At 39.6% G+C, this 20,208-nt stretch overlaps 1 protein-coding gene across 2 annotated transcripts in view; it reads right to left on the bottom strand.

The window, feature by feature from the left end:
- EPYC (epiphycan) overlaps positions 1–20,208 on the bottom strand; it is a 316,403-nt gene that overhangs the window by 263,430 nt on the left and 32,765 nt on the right. The gene's annotated exons all lie outside the window — the stretch shown is intronic.

Below are 20,208 nucleotides of genomic sequence, written 5' to 3'. Positions count from 1 at the left end.
CTTCAAAAGTGATGACCTGACATCCACTCACCCACCCATGGAAATAAGTGCCCAGTTCAGCAACATATTCACACACACTTTAATCTGCCTTGCGTCTATGCTCACAAAACTTTTTCCTATACGTGAAAGAACTCCAAAAAAGAACAAACTGGTAAAATAACAAAAAAGCAAGCAGGCTGCAAGTACTCAAAACCACACTATTTATTGTGAATGCTTTCATCAGAGACAATGCTCCAACTTCATCAGACAAACGAAAAGACAACATTTAACCACTTTATATACTTACAAGTGGAAGGAATTAAACCAATAACAAATTAACCATCAGTAAATTACATTCACTAATTCATGTAGGGTTATAAAACATCTAACTCCATTGTGGCAATAGTAAACAATTCAACTAATACAAGATATCTTCTCCATTTACAATATATACACTTTAAACCATATACAAAACATATCAGAAATCTATACATAAATACATGCATATAATAAAAATATATACTTTAAAGATTAAAAATTAACAAGGTGTAATACCCTTTCAGCTAAAATACTAGGGGAGCTAAACACATAGTTGATACAAGTGTGACTAATTATAAAGTAAAAATTAAAACTTGAATGATTTTTACTTAATATTCCTACATTTAAAAATGCAACTTATGTTCGCAAATAAATATATACATATATATATATATATATATACATATATATATATGTATATATATCTATATATATATATATATATATATATATATATATATATATATATATGTGTGTGTGTGTGTGTGTGTGTGTGTGAATAAAAGACCAAAAAACATGGTCCAGTAGACAAGTATATATAAGTGCAACCTTATGGTAAATATGACACTGACTATAAGTAGGCAAACAAAGGCCAGTGTGACACTTACTGTAGAAAGGCATACAAAATATACTTAAACACTTAGTTAGAAAAACTGAAGTGTGGGTGCACAAGCTATAGGCACTACCTAGCAAGTGCTTTAAGTTTTAAAAGGCATTTGATTGATACATCTTCATTAAGGCCAGGAGGCATGTGGGCCAATGAGCGAACTTGCCACATAAGCTCACATTCCTCAAGTTTAAGATCCCATGGACCTCCTCGTATATATTATTTTCTAACTGTTGTATTACTGCAAACACAAACTTGTGAGTGGGGTAATCCAAAATGTGTTTTGCCAACGCATTTGTAGTAATCTGTCTGTGAATGCTGTACTGGTGATTATATATCCTTTGTTTTATTTTTCTTTTGGTTTTGCCAATGTAGTATGATGCGCACCTCTCGCATAAGGCTACATAGACTACCCCTTTGGTGTCACAGTTAAATTTGCCTTCTATATTGTATGTTCTATCCCAAATACAAAGTTTATTGCCCGTCTTAATAAATTTACACTTAGGGCAACTACCACATTTTGCCATACCAAAACTACCCTTACATATTTTTCTCTGTTTCTCTAACAAAGCACTCACAATAAATAGTGTGGTTTGGAGTACTTACAGCCTGCTTGCCTTTTTGTTATTTTACCAGTTTTTCCTATACATTTCAGGTGTTAGCTTAAACAATTCTAACAGGTGATTTTTATCAGCAGTATAATCAAAACATGCAACGTCAGACATTTTTAGCAAAACAGTTACAGCTTTACCATGGAGTAAGGGGGTCATGTACTGTACCCTGAGCCCTTGGTCAACACCATACTGTTTGCATATTCTCTTAAACATATGAATGAAACTATCAAAATTATCCCCCTCTTTAAACTGCAGAAGAAATTTATTGACCTGTTGTGCTTCTGGTGTCAGGTTACTCCCTTCCCCATTACCTCCATGACTCTGGCAAAGAGTCAGCATCTCCTTCTCATGCTGCCTCTGCCTCTCCTTTTCCTCATCTTCCAGTTGTAGCAGTTTCTCATTCTCCTCAGCCTGGAAATGTCACAGTCTCTCATTGTCCTTACTCTCTAGACACCTCAGTCTCTCAGTTGCTTCTATTTCCACACGCCTGGACTCCAACTCAAGTCTCTTTAGCTCCCGATAGATTTTTAAGTCCTCTGTAGAAAGGTTGAGCTGTCTATTCCCCGAAGGTATTATATCTCCACTGCCAGTCTGATTGTCCTTCTGGTTGCTGTTTTCTGATGCACCTGTAACCAAGGCTACAATGAGGTCTGCTTTAGTCATGTTTCCATGCACCAGTCTCCTAGCTTGGCACATCTCCGCCAGCTGGCTCCTGCTCAGCTTTCCATACTCTTCTGCTGACATGCTGCCTGCTCACCCTAACTAAGTAAGCTAACAAAAAAAATAAAACAATTGTGATCTGAACTCTGAGTATTCACTGCATGGCTGATTTAGAGTACGAAAGAGCTCACTGTACACAAGCTACATGAATTCACTCTACCTACACCACTACAAGCCAATAAGTATTTGCCACCAATTAATATGTGATGTGGATATCTCACCACTGCCAAACAATATGTGACATCCATGTCTTGGCCCAGCAATCAAGGAACCTCATGTCTTGGCCCAGCAATCAAGGAACCTAAATCCTCACCACTAACACCAGTGAGGGGCATCTCATATAGGAGGACAGGATAAGAAATACACACAGTAAATTGCAATTTTCCCCTAAGAGAACACAGAGGTCACAGTCAGTCTGGGGCTGGTCGCTCCCTTGCTCTCCAGGTCCCCAACAAGATTCCCCACTGGCACAGCTATATGGTCCAGATCTCAGCCTAGTGGGCAAGCTAAAACCTCCAGCATCCTCTCTGTCCAACCAGTGCTTCATGTCCCTGCCCAAGTAGCTCACACACACACACACACACACACACACACACACACACACACACACACACACACACACTTTGAGAAGAGGTTATACAACCACACAGACACTCCTGGGGAAGTCCGGCACAGGTTCTTCAGCTGTGCCCCTTTTTCCAAGACTATACAGTAGTACCAGCTGCCCCCACCCGCTAATATTTATCAGCTACTCAAAGGCCCTTACTGTGCAATATTATTATCCAATTGGTAGTATAGCCCAGGGCTAAAGCTATTAGAGTGGGTTTGTACAATTTTACCAAAGGCATGCAAGTACTCTAAAGGGTTTAAATTATCTCTACAAAAACAGCCACAGTTGAAAGGGTTTAAAAATATTTAATAACAAATAGTCAAAATACAAGACAATACTTTTTACTGCACAGTGAGTTCAGAGATCACAGAGAAATACTTAAAATAATTCAGTAGTACAGTTCTGACATCACAGAAAAACATTTAGTCTAATATTTCTAGTTTCTAGCTATTTCTAAGAGAAAAACACAAGTCTAAGATAAACTTATATATAGAGAAAAGGCAGTGCTGAGTTGGATGCTCAAGACAAAAATGCTTAATGCTCTCTGATTCTTTCTGTTTTTAAAATCACATTCCTAATTCCCATTACATCATTCTTCACACTTCCCTGGGTTCCTAGGCTAACAGAAACTACATTTACCTTCTTAACATCTCCTTGTGTTATCTTGCAGCTGGTCAGGAAGCAGATCAATAAAATGCATTTGCATGTTTAACTCTAGCAATTTAACTCTTGGTTAAAACAATATAAATAATGTCTTCATCTAGACTGGCTGGAGCCAACTTTAAAGATCAAAGACAGTCTAAAATGCTTGACTTAGCTTCCTTACAGCAGAGTGCACTGTTTTTACATTTTTTTCAGTTCCACATGTAAGTCTATTTTTACCATTTAAAACAACAAGCCTGTGGTTTACATTAATATTTACAGATATCAGAATTATCTCCAAAATTCTATCTGGCTAGGCTGGCAGCCTTCACCCATATCTTCACACAAGCTACTCCAAGATCATAGAGGAGAGGCCACACTAAGATCTGAAATGCTTTGTCAAGATATCATGATCAATGGTAAGCAGCTGAACGGTCTAGTAAGACAAGTGCTGCATAACACTGTTGATCTTTAGTCACAAGAAGCAGTCTCACTGCTCTGACATTTGAAAACCTGATAAAATGGATCCATGAGTTCACTGCCAATGCCAAAGCCAATGAAATAAGACTGAAGTTGTGAGTAAATTACATTCGCAATAACCTTAATAGAAGAAACATTAGAAATTGAGTAGAAGTCAAGACCACTGGGGACAAGAGATGTTTATGTGAGGACAGAAGTCACCAGAACATCATTCAAGGCCCTAGGAGAGACTCTAGTCCTCAAGGATAAAATGAAGACAAGATAATTAAGTGGACTGACAACATCAAGACTAACCAAAAGCTATCCTTCATGAACAAGGATCTAGACCAAATTGCATAGGATGGAAATATAAGATCAGGGACAAAATCTCACCATAATTACAGATATTAAATACTCCAAAGAAAAGCACCTTGCTCAAAACACCTGTTAGGTCCATGGAGTCATTAGCAGTAAGAGATGACCTCATAGCAGCTATCTTGCCAGTAAAATGCAGAGTAGATGCAGAGCAATGCACAGCAGATGCTTCACATTGTGAAGTAGGTAAAGCAAGCTGAGTGGCAAGACAGGCTATGTTGCACTACCTGTCAACCACTCAAAATGTGTGACCAGTTAGTTAGCCATAGCTGAGATTCTCTGTACAGATAATCTACCTTCAAATGAGGGATCTCAACCTGGTACAAAGTCCCAAGCTTTGTCAGTAGATTTAACCTAATGTTTCTTTATCAGACACTACTAACAAATGCTTACTAATTTAGGTATAAACCCTTTTATCACCTGCTGGATAGCCAACTGGTTCACTGATAGGACCCCCTGAGATCAAAACAGTTGAGGCCACCTCCAGAAAGAAGCCAGTCACTAACAGGTCTTAGTAATGGGTTTGGTCCTTTTTGACATCTATTTTTCTGAAATGGAAGCAAATGATGAAAGTTTATGGCTGACTAAGTTTGCAGATAATTGCAGGCTGGAGGTTATCATTGACTCCCCTGCAGACACTAGCACTCTGAAAGAAGACCCATCTCTGACTAACAAATGGTGCCAAAGGCATGGTCTTAAACGAAATGCTAAGAAATGCATAATTGCCCACTTTGAGAAGGCAACCATCCTGGCTAATTACCATGTTGATAATACACCTGTAATTGTTGACCCAATGGTCAGGGATTTGAGGAATGCACATAGACTGCAGTCTTACCTTCGACCACGATGTGTCCACAGTAGTGAGGAAATTCTTTTACATTGTGCAACTTATAAGTAAGGGCATGACGTCTAAGTCCAAAGAGGTCATCATCCCACTGTACTCCACCCTTATCAGACCAATCATAAATTACAATGCTCCCCTTGGTATGTATCTGACTAGGCATATGCAGCAACTAGAGCAAACTCAAGGGTTCCATACAAAAAGGATATAAGGCATAACAAACCTGACATACGCAGAGTGCCTTAAAGCCCTTCCCCACTACTCAGTCTCCTACAGATTGCTGATGGTTGATCTATGCCTAGCTTACAAGTCATCTGCAAAACCCACACTTATAAATCTCCTACATATTCGTAATTCAAACAATACCAAAAATACAAGGTCTAGGGACTGGAATGTTTTCTGTGACTTAAACAGTACATGCTGGAGAGACAGATTTGCGTCTCAGAGACTGTCCCTCCTAATGAACAAGCTCCCATCCACATGAAGCTGAGTTTGTCCATTACCCAGTTTAAGCACAACTTAATCAACTGGATGGGAAATAGGAAGTTTACACTGGGCCTGGCCCCCATGCCCCTTATAGACAGAGGCAGCTTATAAATGCCTGGCCCTCAATGTCCTATTTGGATACACAACATCATTTTTCTTGTGGGAAAAGTCCTGACATTTCAAACAGTTACCTCAAAATCTAAATGTCTAAGGATAAGCTGCTGCCAACCAGTATGGTTTTTGTCTTGCCAATTCTTTGTACTGGTTGGTGAGTGTGAATTCAAGAGGCAAACATCTAGAAATCAGTCTTCCAAATATGAAATAAGTAGGAAAAATAGGCCAGTGCCTTTCCTGATGGCAAACCTGATTCCAGGAATTGTGTACTGAGCACGAGTGTATTATTGTTTAATATATCCAGCATATTCTCGTTATAATGCCAAGTGTGTGTTCTAGCTTGTTTACCCCTTCTGATCCTGACTAGAGGCGTTTGCTATTCCTGTAGTACACTAAGGAGAGTAAATGCCAGCAGTAGAGCTACACTGCATTATTTTCAACTTCACAGCATCAACACAGACTCCTTCTCTGAACTAGACTGACCTACAAAGTTGCTCTACTTCATTGCTTCCATCAGAAATAGAGCTATAACTAGTTAACAGATATTTATACTATAGTGAGATCTTAATGTAATCCTTACAAGTAACAAGTAAGTCTGTGTTCTTATGGAAATAAATCATACCTGTGACCTTTTTAGTTTTCATTTTATAAAAAAATATATAAACATATGATCTGACTTGTAGGTAGCAGAAGCTGGAGGCAAGTCTTAGCAGCGTGTCTGTATGTTAGAGTGAATGTCTATATCTAGTGACTTGGGGACTTCCAGAACTGAGGAAAAGAAAATTTTTCTGAGCCAATTGTCACAATTAATTGGTTTATTATTTATCTGTACTCCTTTGTTGTCACAGATTGAATTAAAAAAGCTGGAAGCTTTTCCCAAAACAAACCAGGTAGTTGGACTTTTCAGTATAGCATTACTTTTAGCTGTAGTGCAACCATAAAAGGATATAGCGGAAGATTAGACACCCCTTCGCTATTTTCTCAATAGGGTAGTAAAATTTCATTTTAATTGTTAATCACTCCTTTTCTCACTGAAACCTAAATATCAGGTCTTGGAATTTGTCAATCCTTTAGAAGAGAGTATGCTGGGGGATATGTTATGAAAAAAAAGTTTGTTTTTAAGTAGCATTTTCATTTTTACTAACCTTTTACCCCTTCCTTGCAACAAAATGAGAAATGAAGCATTTCATTGTTGAATTAATTCTCTTAAGTGTATACTTAACAGATCATATTTGCTTTTGTCTATTTTGATCTTGAAGTGATTCATGTTGGTATTAATTTGGAAAATGATGCTCTATGCAGTCAAAGCTACCTTCACTGAGAAAGTAACCATGAAATGTATCATGGATGAGCCACAGTCATGAGACAGCTGTAAAGGGGTTAATGACCTCAGGAACTGCAAGCAAACTTGAATCCATGTTTTTGACAGAGTCCATAACAGAAATGTCCACATACCAGCTACAGCTGAAGGATCTATATGGCGGTGGTGGTAGACTTACTGCTTTACCTTTATGAAATAATTTAAACTGGACTTTTATTAATTTAACCATGAGTGTAAAACAGTGGAAGAAGTGGACATCTTTTCGTCATGCTCTACAACAGCAGAAAATATATTAAGCATGTTCTGACCTTTTGTACTGGTGCCTCTTCTAGTCTAGTCGAAAGATAGAATACAGATAGCATGCCTGTGATTATGCTGGATCACAGATACCACTCCCATGGCCACTTATTAATCTGTAGCATGCCTATTATGTGCAGGCTGTCATGGCTGCATAGCCAGTGTGAGGTGTAGCCAACTTTTCTTACAGCTGGTGCCATTCGCTAATCTTGAGCCCCCACTCAACTTTAAGCTGAGGAGTTAAAAAAAAACAAGAAAAATTTCTCCTTTAAGCTGCTGCTGTTAGAGTTTAACTCATTCACTCCTATGGAGCTCAGGAAGTTTGCACTGTAACTTTCAATAGGCAGAGCCTAAACCTTTTGAAAGAATCAAATTATGTCCTCACATTTCAAACAAATGTTCATATTTCTAGAACCATAGGGATTATGAAAGAAGTATAAATGGCAAATTCTCCAGCACAAATTATTTTTATGCGGATAGTGTTCTTTAGGCTCTGGGTCTAAAACCGAATTTTATAAGTCACGGTAAACACAGTAACTATTACATTTGTAATATTTTATAAACAGCTTACAATATGTGAGCAACCACTCAAGTTACACACACACTGTCAACAGCATTTTATCTAACTGAGAGCTTTCATATGAAGCTAAGGAGTTCTGTCTGTGTTACTTGGTTGTTGAGATATTTAGAAATATGTAAAAACTGTATCTATATAATGAATGTCATGAAAACAACAGTTAATATCTTTTTACCTGCACTAGACAGCAGTCAAATATTAATGCAGTTGAGTTTTCCATTGTGTAAACTTTAAGATGAAATGTTTTAAAATCTTCTATATAGCATGGTTTTGGAATTATTTATGCAAACATGAACAAGCAATGTTTGATGCCTAGAGGCATCATTAGGAGTTAACTGCAGATGTACCTGGAGGCGTCACTTATTTATTTTACACTTGCTAACCAGGAAAGTCTGAAGTGGAGCAAAGCAATTTTTAGTGGATGCCCAGGGAGAAATGCTCCAGATGCATGTCTTTGTAACATGGGAGGAAACCGGAGCACCAGGAGGAAACCCACACAAACACAGGGAGAACATACAGACTCCACACAGAAGGCACTCCAGCCTAGAATCAAACCATAGAACCTCTTGCTGTGAGGAGACAATGCTACCGCTGCACTGCTGCACTGTGAGGGGTCTATACTAGAACATTGAATATTTAACAGTTCGAATCACTAAAGGTCGACCTTTAGTGATTGAACTGTTAAAACATCGAATGTTCAGAAAAAAAAATAAAAACAACAACAAAAACCTAAATAGTGTAGGAAGGGACTGCACCCCCTCACACCCCCCGCTACTTAAATATACACATGCACTACATTGAAACAAATGGAAATCTCCCCTTACGGAGATTTCCATTTACTTGTTTGATGTTCGGCAGTTTCGCTATTCTCACATTGACAATGTCAGATTCGACATTGTCGGCTTTCGAGAATCTAATATAGACCAGTGCTGTGGCACTTGGCTATAATGAGTTAAGCCATAAACAGAGCATTACAGTGCTTCACTACTGACCACAAATGCAATACTGCCATTTCTGAATATTGGCAATGCACTGATGATTGAGCAGCAACTGTTGATTTGCCCCCTAAAACTTTGCCCTCAGAGTAGATTCCCCCTTCACCCCACTCTAGCTACACCTCTATCTTTAATGTCCATGGAAGACAGACATTAATTTTGTTCTGCTGTCTACACAATTTACACTACTAGGTCACTACATGGAACATACTGGCACTTACCTAGTTCCTCCCCTATGAGGCACCAGGCAGTTATTACCAGTCTAGCTACACATCCAAGCCACCACCATGTATGGGAGCTCTTGCACCTTCCCAAGGCAGAAAGAATAGGAATTCTTCCACCTCTGTGACACCCACTCTATGCTTGTCATCTTTCTACTGAGACTGAACTGTCTCTGATCATTTCCTGTACTTTGATCTTTGTATCCACTATAATGCTGGTGACCCTGAAATGCATATGCAATCCTACTCTGTTATGGCCGCTCACAAAATTGATATAATGCACCTCTCTCTGCTACAGTTGAGACTAGAATGTCATGTGTGCTTTCCCCTTATATGTGTAGAGCCTATAGCAACATCTCTGTTTCCAGGGTTGTGAACTTTTATGGTACCTGATATGCTCTCAGTCCCATGACAAGATGTGCTCCCCTGTGGGATGAACACTTGGATCAGGGCTGGTGAATGTATGCATGACAGTCCTTGTTGATTAGTAATTTCCCAGCTAATATGCAGTCAGAACTCAAGTTGTGGGCCAAAGTAATGGCAACACAGGGCAAGTTACCAGTGCTTGCCATTTGTCAGCACTGTGCCGACAGCACATGCTGTGGTCTACATACAGGGGGCTTCACAAACCCTGTAGCATGTCTGGCAGTCTGTATCCATATGGTACATGTTTGCATACCCTACACAGCAAGAAAATAACTTGTCCTAACATTCTTTCCTGCTGCCATTCAAGGAGACCCCTTATAACATGACTAATCTATCCTGACTTGTACTCCATCCCCTGTCAGGGAGACCCCCCCACCCCCATAGCAGGATTACAGCCTGTCTTGACCTTGTACTCTGCCCCTATCAGGAAGACCTCTCACAGCATAACAGCTTCTTGTCCACGCCTTGTTCTGGATACACTAGACAATCTTGACATACTGAAATGTAGAAATTCAGTACGTCGAGACCGAATAGTGGAAAGTGCAGTTAACCGAAACTACACTATGCCGAATCTGCAAATGTCAAATCTGCTGCTATCGTGGTGTCATGTTTGTGATGTGTGGTGCGGTTTGTGGATTTATCTGGGGTTTCAGGTAAGTGTTGTGTGTTTAAGGATAATGGGTAGGGATTTTAGTCTGTGTGAGTGTGTGTGGTAGTGTTTTTTGTGTGTTTGTGTATTTAGTGCAACCTCTGAGTTAGAATATATAAGTAGGGGTTGTGTAGTGTGCACAGCCCCCCACGTGGGGGTATAGGTAGATTAAGTGTGTTTGTGTGTGTTGTTATGTTTATTTAGTTAGGTAGGTGTGTGTGTGTGTGTGTGTGTGTGTGTGTGTGTGTGTGTGTGTGTGTGTGTGTGTGTGTGTGTGTGTGTGTGTGAGTGTGTGTGTGTGATTATGTCCTGGTTTGTGTGTGTGTGTGTGTGTGTGTGTGTGTGTGTGTGTGTGTGTGTGTGTGTGTGTGTGTGTGTGTGTGTGTGTGTGTGTGTGTGTGTGTGAAAGATCGCGATTGTAGTATCTGTGATTGTGTGTTTTCGTGTATGTGGTTTTTCGACTATTCAGTCTCAAAATATTGAAATTCAACATTTCAGTATTTCGAGATTGTATAGTGAATCCCCTTGTACTGTATTACTCTCCAGATACTTGTCAGCTCAGTATTTGTCCCTCTTGCTTTTTTGCATTGCTGTGTTCATACTGCAGTCCTGATGTTCATTATCAGCTGCCCTGTCTGCTGTCAGTTGGCTTATATGACAATATACTCTATCTTCCACTATATTCCATCTCCAACATTGCTTGTCATAATATGGTCTCCTGCACTAGGGTGACATTGTATTTTTTATCCTGTTAAAACAAGATGCGGAACACAGAAATTATGTAATTAACTGATTTAATGTGATTATCTCGTTGTCTCTAAATCACAGCTATAATGTGATGCATTATCAGCAACAGACAGCATACTCTTGTCTCAGCCCATGCCTGGGTTTGCAGGCCATCACACAGTACATGTCTGGCCACTGTAGTTCATATTGACACCTGTCTGAACTGGTGAAATTTTGTATTACACAGGCTTACTCCCCAGTGATGCACATCATGTAGTATCCAGTACTTGTGTATGTGTCCATCAGGCTACAGATTTCCTCTTTGTTCTGACCTGCAGAGTGAACATGGCCTCTTTAGGTCTGTCCTGCAGTCAGAAAACAAAACTCTTTGTTTACATGCTGAACTATGCAGAGTATTTACTAGGGCAGTATGTTGACCACCATATACAAAACTAATGCCTGTCACCAGTTGTCGGTACTGCAATATCTTAATAAATTGTCATAAGCATGTACTAATCCATTGCATTTGTTTCTCTTTTATTGTATTTTCTCTTTCAAAAGATTCACCTGTGTTATAGGCTGAGTTACATCTACAGCCACCTAGCACTGCACTGACTACCATGCTTATTGAATTATCAGCAGTCTTCAGGCCTAATAAAAGGTGACCTGTAGGGCTTGATAGTAGCCTCTGAGACTACCCTTCAAAATGAAAATATAGGCTTCAGATTCATGTCAGTTCACTGAAGGCAGTTTTGGCAAATATAAGGAACCAGGAACCAACAGCAGAAGGACTTAAAATCACAAAATCCTGGTCTGAAAAAGGATCAGTTCAGAAAAATCACCTTCATCAAATATGAAAAGATTTTTTTATTTTTTTGCAGGGAAACAAGACCCCCCCCAGCCCCTGCACTCCCCACACCTATGGAATTATATATACCAACTCTAAGGTTGCACAACAGTGGAGAAAAGGCAATCTCCACTGTCAGTGAAAGTGGTTTTTATAGAATGCATTCGCCGAAACTACCATCTCATTGAAGGTAGTTTTGGCGAATGCATTCGCCGAAACTACCTTCAATGAGATGCCATGCTCCAGAAAGCTTCATCTCGTAAAGTGGACCACAAGGGTCTGCCTGAGTCATTCTCCATCAAGTAAGGTGGCTGGTAAGAACAATGATGTACCAGCAATTGGAAGCTTGCAATGGCATCCCGTGGCAACTTCATGTGTGGTTAGTAGAGTTACACTGCCAACCAGCCCTGTCCATCATATCACTAGAGGTGATACACACTCATGGTGTCAACCAATAAGTTGACCATCATTTGAAGGGGATCCTCCTTGGATTCATCAGGCAGGCCCTGCCTGCTCCTTCATATATCGCATTTTGGTGTTTGCCTCCTTATGTGTCATTCCCCATGCTTTGATAGATGTCCAGTCTTCCTCTTATTCAATCTGTATCTCTCTCACCAGAGTGGTGCCTTCTTGTGTCAGTATCTCCACTGTCAGACTATGTCTCGATTGTTTGTCTCTTTCATTTATCTGTCCCTGCTTCTTTCCTTATACCATTCTTCATTCCCCCACTCCTTGCTGCTCCTTGGAAAATGGGTCTGTCCCACCCAAGAAAAAAAAAATATATATATATATATATATATATATATATATATATATATATATATATATATAAAGCATTGGATGAAGGTAAGACTGTGCATACAGCTTAACTCAACCTGAATAATGCTTTTGATACAATACCCCACTCAAGGATTACAATGAAGCTCACTAATTTAGGTATAAGCCCTTTTATACCCACTGGATAGCCAGCTGTTTCACTGATAGGACCCAGGAGGTCAAAATAGGTGAGGCCGCCTCCACCAAGAGGCCAGTCACAAGTGGATTCCTCCAAGGGTCTATAGTGGGCTCACTCCATTTTGGCATCTATTTCCCTGAAATGGAGGCAAATGCTGAAGGTTTATGGCTGACTCAGTTTGCAGATGATCGCAAGCTGGGGGTTTACAATCAACTTCCCTGCAGACACTAGCAGTTTTCAAGAACCTCTGTCTCTGACTAACAAATGGTGCCAAAGCCATGGTTTTAAATGCAATGCTAAGAAATGCATAATTGTACCCTTTGGGAAGTCAATCATCCTGGCTAATTACTGTGTTAATAATACACCCCTAAGAGTCAACACAGCGGTCAAGGATCTAGGTATGCACATAGATAGTACCTTACCTTTGACCACCATGTGACTACAGTGGTGAGGAAATCCTTTTATGTTGCACCACTTATACGTAAGGGCATGGCATCTAGGTTCAAAGAGGTCATTATTCCACTGTACTCCTTCATTATCAGACTAATCATAGAGTACAGTGCTCCCTTTCTTATATAATTGGCCAGGCATATACAGCAACTAGATGACCTCAGAGGTTCCTTACATAAAGAATACAATGTGTAACAAAGAGCATCTTAAACCCTTTCTCTCTACGCAGTTTCCTATAGACTGCTGAGGGGGTGATGTATGCTTGGCTAACAAGGCATCTGCAAACACTACACTTATGAATCTGCTACATATTCGTAAGTCAAAGGGTACCAGAAATACAAGTTCTAGGGACCTGAATTTTGTATGTGACTTAAAAAGAATATTTTATTTATTTATTTATTTGACATTTGTTTACCGTGATTGTTGGACTGGGTCAAGAAAGAACCCATTTTTAGTGGAGACCTGGGGAGAAAAGTTCCAATTACAGACATACTATAAAGACATGTCACAAATATATTACAGTTACATAGCAAGGAAAAGTAGGAGTTCCATATTCCAGAAATGACTGAGGAATTCGACAACAACATAACAACAACAGGTATCTAACTGGTGAAACAGTATAGTATATATATTTTTGACAGTGGTAATTATGCTCAAATTTCCACAGAATAAAGATAAAGATAAACGTTAGTAGAGTAAAGGGAAAGTGTAGGATGTGGGGACTGGAGAGACAGATCTTTTTTTTTTATTAAGCAGTTTTTGTCAGTATTATTTAATATGGTCATAAAGTCGACATTGAAGAGGCTTAAGCAGTGAAGTGAAACAAGCATAAAGGGAAAGTATAAAGATGATATTATAGCAATAAGACATTATTTAAGAAAAGAAGTACATCTATGTTAAATGGGTTTAACAGACAGCTTTAAAAATAAGCAACGGAGATCTCCGCTATTATTTAGTTGTCTCGCTATGTTAAACCCATTTAACTAATGGAAAAGGACCTTTTCCATTAGTATAACTCACGCTGGCCAATCAGATCATGGTATAATAGCCAGTAGCACAGCGGGAGCACAGACATAAATTATTTAGATATTGTTTAAAACACTTTTGAAGGTTACTAGGCCAGGAATTGTTCTTAGGTAGGGGGAGAGAGTTCCAAATCTTTGCAACAGAGTAAGAGAATAGGCACTGTCTTTGTATTTTAGAAGGCTTGGTGATAGCAAAAAAATTTTTGTCATCACACCTTAGAGTTCTGTTATGTTTGTAAGGTTTGACTATGTTGCTCAGAACTGAGCAGGCTACAGGTTTGTAAATTATGTTGTGTACACTTAAATGCTGGATGTAATGGAGGTGGTTTGGGAGTTCAAGCCAATTAAGGTCATGTAGTGGTGTACAATGATGCATGTAGATATTAGAGTTGTGGCAAACTTTGCACTTTGTTGTAACATTGTTCCATGTTGGATCTAATAGAGGTCTGTAAGTTAGCAAGAATAGTGTAGGGATGGGAGCAGGAAAGTTTTAGCCAGAATGACTTTAGTCGAGGTGTTTAGAAAGTGTTTGTTTCTGTAGAGAATCTCTAGTTTCTGGTGAGTTTTCTTAATATTTTGCAGGATGTGAAGGTCAAATTTCAATTCATTATCAATAGTGACTGCCACCAGTTTCATGTGATGGGCTATTTCAGTAATTGTATTGTCAGCTGAATGTATCGTGAATTGATTTATGTCAGTAGGATGATTTTTTTGGCTGAAAGAGTAGGAGTTTTTTTTTTTTTTTTTTTTTTTTTTTTTAAGGGGTAAGTAATAGTTGAGAATTAGTCAGGTTTCTGCAGTGCTAAAAGTTTTTTGTGTGTTGGAGAATAGTTGGGGAAGTGTGGGAGAGGTGAAGGCAATAGTGGAATATTTTGCATATTGTATGAGTATTTCAGGGGATGAGGAAGTATATAGGTTATTTGTAAATATATTAAACAGTAAGGGACCAAGAATGGAGTCTTGTAGGACCCCTATGAGGTTATGAAGAAAGAGAGAATTCATTTCAACATTGAACGGCTTCTTTTCGATCAGATAGGTGGCTGTGGAACCACAGTAGTAGATGACTGGGTAAACCCTTGTTTGGAGAGCCTATCCAGAAGTAAGGGGTGAGAGATAGTGTCAAATGCTTTTTAGAGGTCAAGAAATAATGCAGGTACACAGTTTTCTGCATCTCTAGGCTGTTTAAGGAGTTAGTGAAGGATAGTAGAGCTTTGGATGTGCTGTGGTCTGGATGGAAACCATGCTGAGTATGTGTAAGTAGGGTATTTTGCAGAAGGTACTGCATTAGTTGTTGGTGCATACATTGCTCTAGTATTTTGGAAATGGGAGATAGAATAGATTTGGGCCAGAAATTGATGAGTTCTTTGGAATGTCCCCCTTTGTGAATGGGAATAATACGAGACATTTTCCATATGCTAGGTACTAGTGATTCTGATATGGATCTATTGATTAGGATGCTGATGGGGTACTCAATCGAGTTGGCAGACAGTTTAAGGTATTGGGGTGGCAGGTTATCTGCAGAGGAAGAGCATGGTTTCAGTTTTTACAATAGTCTTTTTATGAGGGTTGTAGGTGTGGGTTGAAAGGACAAAGTGGCTGAGTTATCGAAGTGGCATGTTGGCTGTTGCAGTGGGGAGAGTCAGATGTACCTGAAGAAATGTTATTGGGGAGGCTATGGAAGTAAAGGAGGAGGGGCTTGGTCTGCTGGTGTTTAAGATTAGGTTGGCTATAGATTTTATTAAGTGATTATTGAAGTCTGCAGCTACTTGGGAAGGAGTGGTATCTGGACTGGGGCAATGTTCTTTATTTGTCCTGGGGTTAAGTAAGGTAGTTATTGAAGACCAGAATTTTTTGTGCTTGGTTTGGTGTTCATGTTGAACGTGAGTGTAGTATGATTGTTTATCTTTGTTCATTTGCTTTTTAACGTTGTTGCGAAGTTGTCTGAAGCGAATGAGATTTTCCTCATTTTTATTTTGCTTCCAGGCATCCCAGGCAGTATTCTTTTTATGCTTCCAGGCATCCCAGGCAGTATTCTTTTTATGCTTCCAGGCATCCCAGGCAGTATTCTTTTTATGCTTCCAGGCATCCCAGGCAGTATTCTTTTTATGCTTCCAGGCATCCCAGGCAGTATCCTTTTTATGCTTCCAGGCATCCCAGGCAATATTCTTTTTATGCTTCCAGGCATCCCAGGCAGTATTCTTTTAATGCTTCCAGGCATCCCAGGCAGTATTCTTTTTATGCTTCCAGGCATCCCAGGCAGTATTCTTTTTATGCTTCCAGGCATCCCAGGCAGTATTCTTTTTATGCTTCTAGGCATCCCAGGCAGTATTTTTTATGCTTCCAGGCATCCCAGGCAGTATTCTTTTTAATTCTCTTAGTACGTACTGGGGTTACAGTATCAAGTATATGTAGAAAAGTGGCATTGAAATGTAGTACTACTTCACTGTGAGGAAAAAGTTTTAGTGATGTCCAATTTATTTTCTTAAGTTGTTGTTATTGTTGTGTCTTTCGGCTTTTCCCGTAGTTCACTGAATTTCTCTTTACTGAAACTTTTGGGTTACACTCACATTTTAGAGTGTGTTTTCTGGGTTGGTGAGTATTAGCTCTGATGGTAAATGTGGGACGATGGTCAATAAGGGAATTAGAAAGAGTAGCTGCAGAGGTAGAATTATTGGGATGTGATACAAGAATCCAGTCTAAAATAGATTTTTGAGTAAAGTCTTTATTATACTGAAAAGGACTACAGACAAGTGGAGGAAAAACATGGAGGTTGATACTATTTGATGGTATGTCTGATGATATAGTTTGCCAATCTAAGTTTACGTCTCCTAAGATAATAATATGATGTTTGATTGTTTGCGAAGTCCAGGATAGAATGTCTTCAAGGACTGATATATTTTGTCCTGGGTAGTACATTCTACTATGATGCAGATTTCTTTGGCCCTGTTAAGATTTAGGAAGATATGAGCATTTCAGCATTAGAAAAAGTAGAGATTTTGTTAGTATAAGGTTATGTGAGTTAGGATAAAGCAGGGCTACCCCAATGCCCTTTTTATTCAGTCTAATCTAGTTATGGTAAAGTTAGGAGGTGTCACTTCCGAGTCTTTTATGTTAGAGTTTAATCAGATCAGAAGTTCAGTTTATGATGAAAGTGCAAGTTCTGACCCTATTTTTGTTAGTTCACTTAGTTAAGCAGGAAGTAACATTTATAGAGTCTGTTCTGATATACCCCTTGAAGTGAAAAGGCAATATAGGGAAAGAAAAGAGAGTGAGAAGGTGGTACCCACTCAAATCAAAGTAGAGGGGGAGAGCAACATCAAGGAGAAGGTAGTGTATACTGACAGGTAGATTCAACTTAATCAAGGCCGTGATGGCATTCTTGTTCAGTTTAAACACAGGAGCCCTAAACAAAGGGAAGAAGGTATAATGAACCAGCTTCGTAATGAAAGAGGATCTGGGAGACTTTGAAAAGAACATTGATAATAACTGGGTTGCCTTATCTATAAGAAGAATTGGGAACTGAAACCCTAGTGCTCTCTGGTCCATGACAAGCTGACCTTAAGGAAGCCCCATAGCTGGCTGACCTTTAGGTCATCCAATTAAACATGAAAAAGACAGAATTCATACCTCTCAACCTCTTATGTGAGAATGGAGTAATGACATTTTGAACTAAGTATGCCTGCTGTAATAGATCACAGCAGGATCATAGGTAGGGCCTGCTTGCTTTACCCAAAGCACAGAAAAGACAGGTAGCTTATGTAATCAGAGAAATGTATCCTTCAGTGTTGCAAGTCAGTATTAGAGTGACAGGGTGAAGGACCTGAAGACTGAGGAGTGTGACGGACATACTCAGACCTAAAACTTGTAGTTTAAGTATATGACAAGACTACTGGTGCAAGAAACACAGATATCCACAATGCACTTGTAAACTTGTAAACGAGCAACAATAACAGAGTAACACAAAGAGCATAGAGGCCTCAGACAATGTGAATACATTGAGAATGAGAAAGTGATTTGAAGGTACTGTTTCATTTTCTTTTACCAAGTAGACTGATATATTTTTGTTCAAGTGGAATAAATAAACTTGCAGCTTTAAATTCATCATTTTTTTATAATCAGAAGTAACATCATTAGTGCCTTTTCATTGGTAACAGATTCAGTAAACTTCTGTTAAAAACTTAGAAAAGATTGCTTTTTGGGGGGGGTGGTATATTCACAGATACAGACAAATGTACAGAGACACACACACACACACACACACACACACACACACACACACACACAAACATGCACATATAGATACACATGTGTGAGGGTGTGTGTGTGTGTGTGTGTGTGTGTGTGTGTGTGTGTGTGTGTGTGCGTGCGTGTGTGTGTGTGTGTGTGTGTGTGTGTGTGTGTGTGTGTGTGTGTGTGTGTGTAGGTGTATGTACTATGATGGAAACACGAACAAAAGATCAATGAGACACTGTGAATGCAAAAGGAAATTCCTCTCCACGTGCAAACTAAAACTTAAAAGAAAAGAGGAAAACATTGGGCTAGATTCAATAAAGCCTACACTGTGTGCTAAGGCATGTACACATCACTGTAGTTTCATATTCAACACAGTAAACATCGTGGCATGCCAATTAAAGCATAAGTAGTTGAATTGTATGCTAATTAATGAATCCAAGATGGAGGTGCTATTCAGCAAGATACAATGCAATCATGTACTCTCAGTGCAGATTTTGGCCTCGAATTACAAATCCTATTGGAATACAGCCATGGGAACTACTCTACATGGAAACAATGTTTGGACTGCTGTTGTCCTTACAAATGTGTATGTCCAACAGGACAAAGTCTATGCTGCTGCTGCTGCAGTTGCTAATAGGCCTTGGGCAAGAAGGAGAAGGGTGTTTAGACCCCATATAGACCAATAACTGAGTATAATGCCCTGTTTGGGATGTACCTCTTCAAACATCTGCACCAACTGGAAAGGCCACTGAAATACCTCACAAAGAGAATCCATGGTGTCCAACACCAGTCCTATGCAGATAGGCTCAAATTATCACTCTACTCGGTATCTTACAGATTGTTCAGAGGTCATCTGTGTCTCGCCAACAAGGCAATCTCGGACCCTGCCCTACTAGAGATACTCCATATCCGTAAGTCTAACTCCTCATGTACTATCTGCTCAAAAGGCTAGAACCTAATATGTGACATTAACAAAACCCACTGGGGAGACAGGTTTGTCATCCAGAGGCTGCCCCGTCTCTGGAACAGACTTCCCATACATGTCAAACAGACCACATTGCTGACCCTCTTCAAGCGCAACCTTGATGATTAGTGGGAAACCACAAATTTGTCCCAGGGGTTCCACCTGTGTCCCTCACTGACAGGGGAGACAGGTGCTGACTGAGGTTTCTTTTTGGGGATAAACTCTTGGCTAGGCTTGTAAGGGCCCCAGGGCCATTAGCCTAGTAACCTCCTATGATCCTATGATATAGCTTTTCATGGTCTGCATGAACTGGAAATTGTAGCGTGCTACATGGTGAATAGAGACAGACTACAGGAACTCATCAACATCTGTCATTCTCAACTAAGAGCAAAGGCAAAACCAGAGGAAGCAATACATATGGAGAATAAGGTACATGCAGCACTTAGAATATTAGCTACAGGAGCCTTTCAGAGACCAACAGGGGATATGTTGAAGGTGTCACAGGCATCAGCATCCAGGATCCTACATCAATTCCTCAATGCTATGCTACAACATGCCAGTGACTACATACATTTTCCCCATACAACTGAGGACAGAGCTACCTTGGACTGCATGCACATTGAAATCAAAGCACCATCTGGGGAACAGGAAAGGGAGTACATAACAGACTGGGCTTCCACTCCATTAACTGCCATGTTATGTGTAACGCTAAGGGAATCATCCTGAATGTCTATATTGGTAACTTAGACAGTTACCA

The sequence above is a fragment of the Protopterus annectens genome, chromosome 11.part0 (genome assembly GCF_019279795.1).
Source record: "Protopterus annectens isolate FY-2018-M chromosome 11.part0, PAN1.0, whole genome shotgun sequence".
Lineage (NCBI taxonomy): Eukaryota > Metazoa > Chordata > Ceratodontiformes > Protopteridae > Protopterus > Protopterus annectens.
This window is presented reverse-complemented; position numbering and strand designations above follow the sequence as displayed.